The sequence below is a fragment of the Balaenoptera acutorostrata genome, chromosome 18, assembly GCF_949987535.1.
Source record: "Balaenoptera acutorostrata chromosome 18, mBalAcu1.1, whole genome shotgun sequence".
In the NCBI taxonomy this organism is placed as follows: Eukaryota; Metazoa; Chordata; class Mammalia; order Artiodactyla; family Balaenopteridae; genus Balaenoptera; species Balaenoptera acutorostrata.
Genome location: NC_080081.1, coordinates 14,300,243 through 14,314,958, shown reverse-complemented (window position 1 = coordinate 14,314,958; position 14,716 = coordinate 14,300,243). Strand labels below are relative to the sequence as shown.

The 14,716-nt window shown below is 38.2% G+C and overlaps 1 protein-coding gene across 1 annotated transcript in view; it reads left to right on the top strand.

Moving 5' to 3' along the window:
• The window catches only part of DNAJC3 (DnaJ heat shock protein family (Hsp40) member C3), an 83,601-nt gene that overhangs the window by 57,527 nt on the left and 11,358 nt on the right, over nucleotides 1-14,716 (top strand). The gene's annotated exons all lie outside the window — the stretch shown is intronic.

Sequence of the window (14,716 nt, the reverse complement as noted above, 5' to 3'; positions counted from 1 at the left end):
TAATCACTGCTTGTTATGGATTTACACCTTTCAGACTTTTATCTATGCATATATATGAGTGTGTATTTTATGCATACATATACATATTCTATGCATGTATGCAGTATACATATTCTACCTACAGCAGACATACATGTGACATATATGCCTAAATATAAAATGATCCTCTGTGACCCCTAAGCTGTTTAGTAAATGTTAGGATACCTGCTTACCCAACTTTGTTCAAGTTGAAGTAGCAGAGAGAGATTCCTGCTAGATGTTGTAAGGACCTTGAATAAAGGCAGTACCCTATTTTTGGAAGATAACTAAGGCAAATACAGTAATTGTATAGAATCCTTTCATATATATATATATATTTTTTTTTTTTTCCTTTCATATATTTTGTTTTGTGGTCTTTTTCATGTGACATTATGCTATAAACATTTAAATGAGATGATTTTTAAAAGAAGTGAACCTTAGAGCCCTTAATGAAAAGTTTTTGTTTCAAATCAAGTAAAGCATTTTATTTTATTTTATTTATTTATTTTTAACATCTTTATTGGAGTATAATTACTTTACAATGGTGTGTTAGTTTCTGCTTTATAACAAAGTGAATCAGCTATACATATACATATATCCCCATATCTCCTCCCTCTTGCGTCTCCCTCCCATCCTCCATCCTCTTGAGTACCCTCCACCACTCGAGGTGGTCACAAAGCACTGAGCTGATCTCAATGTGCTATGCAGCTGCTTCCCACTAGCTAGCTGTTTTACATTTGGTAGTGTATATATGTCCATGCCCCTCTCTCACTTCGTCCCAGCTTACCCTTCCCCCTCCCTGTGTCCTCAAGTCCATTCTCTATGTCTGCGTCTTTATTCCTGTCCTGCCCCTAGGTTCTTCAGAACCATTTTGTTTTTTTTTTAGATTTCCATATATATGTGTTAGCATATGGTATTTGTTTTTCTCTTTCTGACTTACTTCACTGTGTATGACAGACTCTAGATCCATCCACCTCACTACAAATAACTCAATTTCATTTCTTTCTATGGCTGAGTAATATTCCATTGTATATATGTGCCACATCTTCTTTATCCATTCATCTGTCGATGGACACTTAGGTTGCTTCCAAGTCCTGGCTATTGTAAATAGTGCTACAATGAACACTGTGGTACATGACTCTTTGAATTATGGTTTTCTCAGGGTATATGCCCAGTAGTAGGATTGCTGGGTTGCATGGTAGTTCTATTTTTAGTTTTTTAAAGGAACCTCCATACTGTTCTCCATAGTGGCTGTATCAATTTACATTCCCACCAACAGTGCAGGAGGGTTCCCTTTTCTCCACACCCTCTCCAGCATGTATTGTCTGTGGATTTTTTGATGGCCATTCTGATTGGTGTGAGGTGATACCCCACTGTAGTTTTGATTTTCATTTCTCTAATGATTAGTGATGTTGAGCATCCTTTCATGTGTTTGTTGGCAATCTGTATATCTTCTTTGGAGAAATGTCTATTTAGGTCTTCTGCCCATTTTTGGAGTAGGTTGTTTGTTTTTTTCGATATTGAGCTGCATGAGCTGCTTGTAAATTTTGGAGATTAATCCTTTGTCAGTTGCTTCATTTGCAAATATTTTCTCCCATTCTGAGGGTTGCCTTGCGTCCCGTTTATGGTTTCCTTTGCTGTGCAAAAACTTTTAAGTTTCATTAGGTTCCATTTGTCTCTTTTTGTTTTTTTTCCATTTTTCTAGGCGGTGGGTCAAAAAGGATCTTGTGGTGATTTATGTCATAGAGTGTTCTGCCTATGTTTTCCTCTAAGAGTTTTATAGTGTCTGGCCTTACATTTAGGTCTTTAATCCATTTTGAGTTTATTTTTGTGTATGGTGTTAGGGAGTGTTCTCATTTCATTCTTTTACATGTAGCTGTCCAGTTTTCCCAGCACCACTTATTGAAGAGGCTGTCTTTTCTCCATTGTATATTCTTGCCTCCTTTATCAAAGATAAGTTGACCGTATGTGCGTGGGTTTATCTCTGGGATTTCTATCCTGTTCCATTGATCCATATTTCTGTTTTTGTGCCAGTACCATACTGTCTTGATTACTGTAGCTTTGTAGTATAGTCTGCAGTCTGGGAGCCTGATTCCTCCAGCTCCATTTTTCTTTCTCAAGATTGCTTTGGCTATTTGGCGTCTTTTGTGTTTCCATACAAATTGTGCAATTTGTTGTTCTAGTTCTGTGAAAAATGCCATTGGTAGTTTGATAGGGATTGCATTGAATCTGTAGATTACTTTGGGTAGTATAGTCATTTTCAGAATGTTGATTCTTCCAGTCCGAGAACATGGTATATCTCTCCATCTGTTTGTATCGTCTTTAATTTCTTTCATCAGTGTCTTATAATTTTCTGCATACAGGTCTTTTGTCTCCTTAGGTAGCTTTATTCCTAGGTATTTTATTCTTTTTGTTGCAGTGGTAAATGGGAGTGTTTCCTTAATTTCTCTTTCAGATTTTTCATCATTAGTGTATAGGAATGCAAGAGATTTCTGAGCATTTATTTTATATCCTGCTACTTTACCAAATTCATTGATTAGCTCTAGTAGTTTTCTGGTAGCATCTTTAGGATGCTCCATGTATAGTATCATGTCATCTGCAAACAGTGACAGCTTTACTTCTTTTCCAATTTGGATTCCTTTTATTTCTTTTTCTTCTCAGATTGCTGTGGCTGAAACTTCCAAAACTATGTTGAATAATAGTGGTGAGACTGGACAACCTTGTCTGGTTCCTGATCTTAGAGGAAATGGTTTCAGTTTTTCACCATTGAGAACGATGTTGGCTGTGGGTTTGTCATATATGGCCTTTATTATGTTGAGGTAAATTCCCTCTACGCCTACTTTCTGGAGGGTTTTTTATCATAAATGGGTGTTGAATTTTGCCAAAAGCTTTTTCTGCATCTATTGAAATGATCATATGGTTTTTCTCCTTTAATTTGTTAATGTGGTGTATCACATTGATTGATTTGCGTATATTGAAGAATCCTTGCATTCCTGGGATAAATGCCCCTTGATCATGGTGTGTGAGCCTTTTCATGTCCTGCTCGATTCTGTTTGCTAGTATTTTGTTGATGATTTCTGCATCTATGTTCATCAGTGATATTGGCCTGTAGTTTTCTTTCTTTGTGACATCTTTGTCTGGTTTTGGTATCAGGGTGATGGTGGCCTCGTAGAATGAGTTTGGGATTGTTCCTCCCTCTGCTATATTTTGGGAGAGTTTGAGAAGGATAGGTGTTAGCTCTTCTCTAAATGTTTAATAGAATTCACCTGTGAAGCCATCTGGTCCTGGGCTTTTGTTTGTTGGAAGATTTTAAATCACAGTTTCAGTTTCAGTGCTTGTGATTTGTCTGTATATATTTTCTATTTTTCCTGGTTCAGTCTTGGAAGGTTATGCTTTTCTAAGAATTTGTTCATTTCTTCCAGGTTGTCTATTTTATTGGCATATAGTTGCTTGTATTAAACTCTCATGATCCTTTGTATTTCTGCAGTGTCAGTTGTTACTTCTCCTTTTTCATTTCTAATTCTAGTGATTTGAGTCTTCTCCCTTTTTTTCTCGGTGAGTCTGGCTAATGGTTTATCAATTTTGTTTATCTTCTCAAAGAACCAGCTTTTAGTTTTATTGATCTTTGCTATTTTTTCCTTCGTTTCTTTTTCATTTATTTCTGATATGATCTTTATGATTTCTTTCCTTCTGCTAACTGTGGCGTTTTTTTATTCTTCTTTCTCTAATTGCTTTAGGTGCAAGGTTAGGTTGTTTATTTGAGATGTTTCTTGTTTTCTTGAGGTAGGATTGTATTGCTATAAACTTTCCTCTGAGAACTGCTTTTGCTGCGTCTTATGGGTTTTGGGTCATCGTGCTTTCATTGTCATTTGTTTCTAGGTATTTTTTGATTTCCCCTTTGATTTCTTCAGTGATCTCTTGGTTATTTAGTAGTGTATTGTTTAGCCTCCATGTGTTTGTATTTTATACAGATTTTTTCCTGTAATTGATACCTAGTCTCATAGCGTTGTGGTTGGAAAAGATACTTGATACGATTTCAATTTTCTTAAATTTACCAAGGCTTGATTTGTGACACAAGATATGATGTATCCTGGAGAATGTTCCATGAGCACTTGAGAAGAAAGTGTATTCTGTTGTTTTTGGATGGAATGTCCTATAAATATCAATTAAGTCCATCTTTTTTTAATGTATCATTTAAAGTTTATGTTTCCTTATGGATGATCTGTCCATTGGTGAAAGTGAGGTGTTAAATTCCCCTACTATTATTGTGTTACTGTCGATTTCCCCTTTTATGGCTGTTAGCATTTGCCTTATGTATTGAGGTGCTCCTATATTGGGTGCATAAATGTTTAAAATTGTTATATCTTCTTCTTGAATTGATTCCTTCTTGAACTGATCCCAAAGTGTCCTTCTTTGTCTCTTGTAATAGTCTTTATTTTAAAGTCTATTTTGTCTGATATGAGAATTGCTACTCCAGCTTTCTTTTGATTTCTATTTGCGTGGAATATCGTTTTCCGTCCCCTCACTTTCAGTCTGTATGTGTCCCTAGGTCTGCAGTGGGTCTCTTGTAGACAGCATATATATGGGTATTGTTTTTGTATCTATTCAGCCAGTGTGTGTCTTTTGGTGGGAGCATTTAATCCATTTACATTTAAGGTAGGTATCGATATGTATGTTCCTATTACCATTTTCTTAATTGTTTTGGGTTGTTATTGTAGGTCTTTTCCTTCTCTTGTGTTTCCTGCCTAGAGAAGTTCCTTTAGCATTTGTTGTAAAGCTGGTTTGGTGGGCTGAATTCTCTTAGCTTTTGCTTGTCAATAAAGGTTTTAATTTTTCTGTCGAATCTGAATGAGATCCTTGCTGGGTAGAGTAATGTTGGTTCTAGGTTTTTCCGTTCCATCACTTTAAATATGTCTTGCCACTCCCTTCTGGCTTTCAGAGTTTCTGCTGAAAGATCAGCTGTTAACCATATGGGGATTCCCATGTATGTTATTTGATGTTTTTCCCTTGCTGCTTGTAATATTTTTTCTTTGTATTTAGTTTTTGATAGTTTGATTAATATGTGTCTTGGCATGTTTCTCCTTGGATTTATCCTGTATGGGACTCTCTGTGCTTCCTGGACTTGATTGACTATTTCCTTTCCCATATTAGGGAATTTTTCAACTATAATCTCTTCAAATAAAATATTTTCTCTGTCCCTTTCTTTTTCTCTTCTGCTTCTGGGACCCCTATAATTCAAATGTTGGTGCGTTTATTGTTGTCCCGGAGGTCTCTGAGACTCTCCTCAATTCTTTTCATTCTTGTTTCTTTATTCTGCTCTGCAGTAGTTATTTCCACTATTTTATCTTCCAGGTCACTTATCCATTCTTCTGCCTCAGTTATTCTGCTGTTCATTCTTTCTAGATAATTTTTAATTTCATTTATTGTGTTGCTCATCAGTGTTTGTTTGCTCTCTAGTTCTTCTAGATGCTTGTTAAACGTTTCTTATATTTTCTCCTTTCTATTTTCAAGATTTTGGATCATCTTTACTATCATTACTCTGAATTCTTTTTCAGGTAGACTGCCTATTTCCTTTTCATTTGTTTGGTCTGGTGGGTTTTTGCCTTGCTCCTTTATCTGCTGTGTGTTCCTCTGTCTTCTCATTTTGCTTAACTTACTGTGTTTGGGGGTCTCCTTTTCACAGGCTGCAGGTTTGTAGTTCCCGTTTATTTTGGTGTCTGCTCCCAGCGGGTAAGTTTGGTTCAATGGGTTGTGTAGGCTTCCTGATGGGGAGGGGACTGGTGCTTGCGTTCTGGTGAATGAGGCTGGATCTTGTCTTTCTGGTGGGCAGGACCATGTCCAGTGGTGTGTTTTGGGGTGTCTGTGAACTTATTATGATTTTAGCCAGCCTCTCTGCCAGCGGGTGGGGTTTTGTTCCTGTCTTGCTAGTTGTTTGGCATAGGGTGCCCAGCACTGTAGCTTGCTGGTCGTTGAGTGGAGGTGGGTCTTAGCTCTGAGATGGAGATCTCTGGGAGAGCTTTTGCTGTTTGATATTACGTGGAGCCGGGAGGTCTCTCGTGGACCAATGTCCTGAACTTGGCTCTCCCACCTCAGAGGCACAGGCCTGACACCCAGCCAGAGCACGGAGACCCTGTCAGCCACACAGATGGCTGGCAAGTTGGTACTAACTGTTGGCAGGAGGCCTCAGTTCCTCTTAGACCACTCCATAGGGCTGCTTGAGTGTCCTCACAGCATGGTAGCTGGATTCCCCTTGAAAGGAGACGAGTGAGTAAGGGGCGACCCAGAGCCGAGTGCGTGTATTGGCGGTGATGCTGGAGCTGAGGTTAGAGAGCAAGTAAAGCATTTTAAATCAAAAACAGTAAGAGTATTTTTCTGGTGAAACTTGGTTTGTGATCCTTTTTTTTTTTCCCAATTAATTGCTGCATATTTATTTAATGACGTGTGCAGCTATTTTATTTAATTTCATTTTTTTTCACATTTAATATTTTTATTAATTTCCATGAGAAGAGGTACAACATTGGCAATGTGTTTGTTTTTTTCACACACACACACACACACACACTGTATTTTATTTTTACAAGAGATAAATAAACTGACACCAAGCATTGTAACTGGATGACCACAACAAAAGCAACAATGATCGCAATTACCAAACACAAAACACACTCATACTGTGTCATAATATTGACATTCAGTCCAGTAATCCTCCACTGTAACAGCTCCTTTACTTTGCATTGAAAATTGATTTGTATATTTTTTGCCTCTGAGTCCTTGTGGGATTTTTTTTTTTAATAAATTTATTTATTTATTTATTTTATTTTTGGCTGTGTTGGGTCTTCGTTTCTGTGCAAGAGCTTTCTCTAGTTGCGGCGAGCGGGGGCCACTCTTCATCGCGGTGCGCGGGCCTCTCATTGTCACGGCCTCTCTTGTTGCGGAGCACATGCTCCAGACGCGCAGGCTCAGCAGCTGTGGCTCACGGGCCCAGTTGCTCCGTGGCATGTGGGATCTTCCCAGACCAGGGCTCGAACCCGTGTCCCCTGCATTGGCAGGCAGATTCTCAACCACTGCGCCACCAGGGAAGCCCCCCTTGTGGGATTTTTTGTTTTTTAATTCAAACAGAAAGTCACAAAAATTATAATCATCCTCATCAGTTCACTCAGTCCCATGTAATTAATTTTCTTTTTCATCTTGATCTTTTGTTAGCACTTTTATGAATTCATCAGTTTTCCATTAGAGTTCTGAAAATGCTTATTCATTCAGTTCAGCAGTATAGTCAGTTACCAGAAACCTGTACTTGTCAGAGTCTTTTCCATGAATTCCTTGAAGATGAAACCCTTTTATAGGAACATTTTTGCAAAAGCATCAGAGTACACCCAGAACTCTCTGTAAATGACAAAAGACTTAAAAATGACCACAGTTAAAGATTTGATGAAAGTTCCTAATAATGCAATTGACAAGGAAATTTAGTTATTTCTGAGATACACATTTTAAAGTAATAACTAGAATTATGACTTAGAGCATTATACCAGAACATATAAGATTTTTAGAAATTTCATGTAATGTCTGAAACATTTATATTAACATATTTCCATACAAATACCCCAAAGAAAGTTTAGTATTGTGTTTTTTTGTTTGTTTTTTTATACTGCAGGTTTTTATTAGTCATCAATTTTATACACATCAGTGTATACATGTCAATCCCAATTGCCCAATTCAGCACACCACCATCCCCACCCCACCGTGGTTTTCCCCCCTTGGTGTCCATACGTTTGTTCTCTACATCTGTGTCTCAACTTCTGTGCAGCTATTTTAAACGTAGTAAGAATGCATTGCAGCAATGATAAAACCTATACTAAGAAACAGATTAACTACACTTAAAATTGAGAAAGGTTTGTGGTACTCATTTTTAAGGCAAACTGATAATTTACTTTTTTCCTGCTTTCTTTAATTTAAAAAGAATCTTGCTTCTAAATGGTTTCCTGGGAGTGTTGACAACTGGTTACACTGTGGGACATTTGTATACTATAGTCTTTGAGGTCTGATTGAGGCTTGAAATGTATGCGATCAAAATGATGAGTTTTAAGAGTCATAAGAATGCGTCAGTAAGGCATGTGGTCTACATAGATCCCTTTCTCATACTTGCTCTTTTCACTTTTGAGCTCCTAGATGGCTATATTCCAGGATTTTGCATTCCAGTTACTTATTGGAATGCTTCATCAAAGTGTACTTTTCTTATCTGTATGTGAACCCTCAGCTCTAACTGTGAAATCAGCAGTGCTGCAGAAGAATTTTAGCTTAGCTGTTAAGAAAAAAGGGTTAAGGGACTTCCCTGTTTGCACAGTGGTTAAGAATCAGCTTGCCAATGCAGGGGACAGGGGTTTGAGCCCTGGTCTGGGAAGATCTCACATGCCGCAGAGCAACTAAGCCCGTGCGCCACAACTACTGAGCCTGCGCTCTAGAGCCCACGAGCCACAACTACTGAGCCTGTGTGCCACAACTACTGAAGCCCGTGCACCTAGAGCCTGTGTTCCGCAACAAGAGAAGCCACCGCAATGAGAAGCCTGCATACTGCAGCGAAGAGTAGCCCCTGCTCGCCGCAACTAGAGTAAGCCCGCGCGCAGCAACAAAGACCCAATGCAGCCAAAAATTAATTAATTAATTAATTAAAAAAAAACTTGTAGGCTGCTAAATATAAGTTGAAAGATGCCTTTGTATCTTGAATATTAAACCAACTTTAGTTTTTAGAGAAATTTGACAGCTTAATTCTTGAAGAAAAAGATGCTTAATACTAATTTAATAGAATAGGTCTGTCTTTGAAGTCTATTTTAGCATTTAAAATTTTTAAAAACATAGGAGTTTATTCTTTGTCTCTTTGGGGAGTTTAGATTGTGCATTGCAGGATCTTTCTGAATTATGGTTTTAGAAGAATAAAATGGTTGTTTAGTCACAACTATGAAAATCAAGCAACCTCATGGAGAAAGAGACAATGTGCTGCTAGGTCTTTTTATTTTGGGTTGGGGGATGGGTAGGGTGTAAGTTTGTATAGTTGAAACTGAAGGGCGTTACTTGACTTGTTTGGATTTGAATCAGAGGTTTAGTAAATGATGTAATCGAGTAGTAATCTTACTTAAAGGTGAAATAGTATGTTGAAATACTGAGTTAATATATGAAGCCTTTCTGTATTATGTTTGCTGGTTTTACTTTTTTTTCAATCAGCAGTTTAAAATGATGGTAGGTATATAATAAATGAAGAAAAATAGGTTTAGGTTAGTGAATAATGGAACATGGAGATTTATTAATTTGGGGCTTATGATAGAATGATCTGGAAAGATATTAGGGGATTCTACTTACTAGAACATGACTGTACAAATACCTCTTCAACCCACCTTTCAGTTCTCCTGGATGTATACCCAGAAGGGAAATTGCTGGATCGTAAAGTAAGTTTAATTTTTTGAAGAACCACCACATTGCTTTATCCATAGTGGTTGTACTGTTTTGCATTCCCACCAGCAGTGTTGCAAGGGTTCCAATTTCTCTCTGTCCTCCTCAACACATTTTCTGGGTTTTTTTTGTTTTTGTTTTTTAATAGTAGGCATTCTAATGGATGTGAAGTGATATCTAGTGGTTTTGATTTGCATTTCCCTAATGATTAGTGATGTTGAACATCTTTTCTTATGCTTGTTGGCCATTTGTGTATCTTTGGAGTGTGCTGTTTATTTTTGCCGTGTGGTTTCAATCAAGTAACTTAGCCGGTTATGTTTTACTTTCCTTACCTGTAAGATAGGAATGAGAATAGTGCCTATTACCTAGAACTGTTGTGACAGTTAAAGAAGATGACTGACGCTCAGAAAGTGATGCTTAGTGCAGCGCTCCTAGTAAATGGTTTCCATTGCACTCATTTTTAGATAGTTGTTTGGAACTTGCGTCGACTTCTCTATACAAATGGTACTTAATGGGGTAGCTAGCTTCTGGGTCTGACCTATGACTGCTGTATTAACTCCATTTGACACGGCTGTTATTTTAGTATTACTAATAGTATCCAGAATTCTGAGAATAGGAACCAACTAGCATTTTTTTCTGGATGAAGGGCCAGCCTGGGCCAAATTGTGAAATAGACATATTTCATCTTTGACATCCTATGATGTTCTGTAACCAGATTCTTGTGCCTTCTTGCTTATTCTAGGACTCTGCCTAGTGACGCTAAGTCCTCCCTAGTCCACAAAATTATTCTGTGTTCAAAGTTCGTACCACCTCCTTGCTTCAGCATTCTTATGCCCCCAAAACAGCTGTATTTTAGGAAAAGTGGCCAAATTTAAGATATTTGTATAAAACACTGGTAGATTTCTATTCTATCACAAAATGCTTGCGATATAAGCATTTTTAACCCAAAAGAATATCAGATTAATGGAATTTCAGGCAAGTGTCTGTGACACCACACACATTGGGCAGCATGGCGGTCAGGTGTGGGGCTATGGGGCTCATCCCTAGGCAGGAAGGAGACCATGTTTTTCTGAGTGGATCAGATTTCTCGTGGCTGCTTCTTTTTTTCAAGTTTGTCGGCCAGGGGTCCTTGGCTCCTGATTTAGGGAGGAGAAGTGGAAGAGGTTGGTCTTTATTGGAAAATGCTGGCTCTATTTAGGATCATGCCTAAAGTTTGGAGGCTGCTTATATATTCATATTTTTACACACCAGTCATAACCTTGGACAAGTGTAATCAGAATCTTGAAAGCAGTTATTTCTGAAACTCAAATCTTGCCTTAGGTGCATCCTAGTGTAGCTTCACCTAAGGAGTTGGAAGCAGGTAGTTAGAACAGAAAAATGGCTACTCCTTTGCAAAGACAACTAGGGTAAGATAGTGTATGTGGGTTGCTTAATTCCTTTGGCTGTAAATTTCATGACTGTACGTCCTGCCTCTGTTCTTATTCACAGCCAGGCTGCTTAGGCACAGCTGCAGCCTCCTCTTTTCTTTTGAAAAGTGCATGGTCACAGGGAAGATTGCAGAGGTACCTGCTCTGTGGGGATCAGCACATCTACCAGTTGGCTTAGATTTAACACACTTGCCTATCATGCCAGTCAGAAAACATTGCACCCCCTGTAGTGCCAACCCTATGACTTCCTGTAGGAAATACCAAGGAATCCATGAGTTTAATATGTAGATAGGGAAATAGAAAACATTCACGGGAGTGAAGCAGTATTATTCAGCAGAAAAAGATAATGTTACAAGGCTAATTTCTGAATGGTCAAGAGCTTAAAGTATAGGAAATAAAAAAAAATATGCAGGAAATATTAGGGAAGGACACTGCCGGGTGTGGGAGAAGATGTAGTCAGAACAGAAGCCCAGAAGGCAGGGGAATTGAAAGGGTGTTTTGCCTTTCCCAAAGGTGACAACATTTGCCTAGGACAGCGGGTAGCTTTGGAGAGGAGGAAGTAGGCCATGGGTATGTTTCTGTTTTGGGCTGGTTAACAAAAATGTGATTACCTGTGACAAACAGGTGTGACCTCAAACAGTGAAGTGGCTTCTTTAAAAGCAAACAAAAACAAAAACAAAAAACCCAAGAATCTCTTACCATCTCAAATTGAAACAGACTACATACATGGTCTATATTTGTGTCTGTGTACTCCAGTGCTTTGAATACAGTTGGTGATATTTCTTAACTGTTGATAGAAATTATTGCACAAGAGTTAAAATTTTATAATCTGACAGGAACTGGAATTCTCTTTTTGTATTTTACTGTTAGCACTATTATCTCTTTTCCACTATAAAAATGTCAACAAAACACATGTATAAAGCACAGTAATGTATCAGGTTCAGTTAGGGTGCAGGCCACCTTACGTCCCTGTGTACAGAATTAAAAATAGTTCGTCTCTTCACTGTTTAAGTATAATGGTTAGGCTTGCCCTCAGAGTCCAGTGCTAGAATGTGGTCTAGTGTAGGAGGTAGTTCCATCGATGGAAGTTTGACTTAAAATTGTTCAGCCCTTTGTAATGTCAGAAATATCTCAGGGTTCTTTCATACTTATGTGCTAATGGTGAGTCTATATTGTAAGGGTACTTGGATGAAACTTCCCCTTTGTAGTCTAAGGATGAATATGTGTAAAACACAGTGGCAGAAGAATTATTTTCATTGTCTGTATTATGACAGTCTCACAGCAGGTAAGCATTACCCCCAACATTTTATTATGAGAAATTTCAAAGATAGAAGTTGAAAGAATTTTACAGTGAACAATCATGTCTTCACCATCTAGATTCTAAAATTAACATTTTACTGTTTTATCACATTTATCTGTCTCTGTCCTTCCATGTATCCATCAGTTTATCTTTTTTAGATGCATTTCAAAAAAAAGTTGTAGATTTTGGTTTACTTTTCCCCAAATACTTCACCTTGCTTATTATTAACTAGGAGGTAATTGTATTGGGTTGGTCAAAAAGTCCGTTTGGGTTTTTCTGTAACATCTTACAGAGAAACCCAAATGAACTTTTTGGCCAGCCCAATAGATAAAATGAAAGGTACAGATCTTAGGGGTACCAGTCCTGAGTTCTGATATCCATGCAGCCTGTTAAAGAGAAAAATTATTCATGACCCTTGTTAAAGACCTTAAGGAGGACTTTATTGGGGGGGGGGGACTATCACGGTTCGTGTAGGGGACACTGCCCTGGGCTCTGGCAGTGAGAGAGTGAGAGAGAGAAAGCTTGGGCTCAAGTCTGACTCTAGAGAGGACAAGTGGGATTTCTAACCAAGGAGCAGAGTTGGCGGGTGGTCACTGGATGCGAAATTACAAAGAGGAAGCATTAGGGAGAGGGGAGGTTCCTCCTAGATGGACTCGACTGAGTTCTTGCTGAAGGCGGGCCAGAGTCGGGGAGGGGGAATTCGATCAGATATCAAACTCAAATTTGGTCAGATACCAAGGGTGGGGGGATCTTGGCAGGATTCTTGCTCAACCTGGATTCTGCAAGGACAGAGAGGGAAGCCCAAGGCTGGGCCTTAGTCAGAAAGAAGATTTACTCCAAGGAGCCAGTCTGAAGTTTTGGTATAAGAGAGTCTTTGTCAAAGCCAAACTCCCGTCAAGATGCGGAACTGGACATTATCCTCTTGTCCCTTACCAGTCAGTCCCCATCCTACCCCTACAGGCAGCCGTTATTCAGATTTTCTCCGTCATAGGTTAGTTTTACCAACCCTAGATCTTCATATCAACAGAACCGTATAGTGTGTCCTCTTTTGTATAAGGCGTCTTTCACTCGGCATGTTTTTGAGATTTATTCATGTGGTTATAGCCATTGGCAGTTCATTCCTTTTTATTGCTGAAGAGCAGAAGTTGGCAAACTTTTTCTGTAAAGGTCCAGAGAGTAAAAATTACAGCTCTGCGAGCGATGCGGTCTCTGTTGCTCCTACTCAGCTCTGCCACTGCTGTGCAAGAGCGGCCACAGACAGAACACAAACGCGCAGACCAGACTGTACGCCAATGAAGATTTATTTTGAAGACAGGTAGCGGGCTGGAAGGCTGTTACTTCTTTTTCTACTGTAAAAGAGGGAAAAGCATTCAATATTTCATCATCAATCCTATCCCTGAAGAATATTCCAATTTATGGGTATACCATACTTTATCCATTCTCATATTAATGGACACCTGGGCTGATTTTAGTTAGCATGAAAAAAGCTGCTGTGAACATTATTCTGCAAGGCTTTTTTTAGACATGTTTTCACTTACCTTGTCTAAATATCTAGGAGTGGAATTGTTGAGTCACAGGGTAAGGTGTATGCGTAGTTTTAAAAGAAACTGCTAGACCCTTTTCTAAGAAGTAATTTAAAATTTACACTTTCATCAATAAAGTATGAGAGTTCCAGTTGCTACATCCTTGCAAACGTTTGGTGTTGGGAGTCTTTTTAATTTTATACATTTTGGTATGTGTTAGTAGTATCTCATTGTGGCTTTAATATGTTTCTTTGATGACTAAGGTTGTTTAGTACTTTTTCATGTGCTGCTTGTTTATTCAAATACCTTTCTTTGTGAAGTGTTCAAATATTTACCCACTTAAAATTTGTTGTTTCTTTTTGTTAGAGTTATAGAAGTGTTATGTATGTATTTGTTTTTCTCCTTTATTCTGTTAATGTGATACATTACATGGATATTCTAAAGTTAAATCAACCTGGAATTATTGGGATAAGCTTTTCTTGGACATGATGTATTATCCTTTTTTAGATATTGCTGGATTTGATTTGCTAGTATTTTAAGAAGTGTGCATCTGTGTTCATTGCTCTGTAACTTCTTTTTTGTAATATTGTTGTCAGATTTTAGTGTTAAGGTTGTACTGAACTCAATTAGTTAGAAATTGTTCCGGTCTCCTGCATTTTCTGCAAGAATTGTATAAAATTGGTGTGATTTCTTCTTTAAAGTTTGGGAGAATTCACCAGTGAAACCATCTTGGGTTCCAGAGTTTTCTTAGTAGGAAGGTTTTTGATGATTAGTTCAGTTTCTTTAATCAATACAGGGCTATTCAGGACTTCCTTGGTGGTCCAGTGGTTAAGAGTCAGTGCTTCCACTGCAGGGGTTGTGGGTTTGATCCCTGGTTGGGGAAGCTCTGCATGCCATGTGGTGTGGCCAAAAAAAAAAAAAAAAAAAATTAGGGCTATTCATATTTTTTGTTTGTTTTATCTTGTTTTAGTTTTTGTAAGTTGTGTCCATCAATGAATTCGTCCATT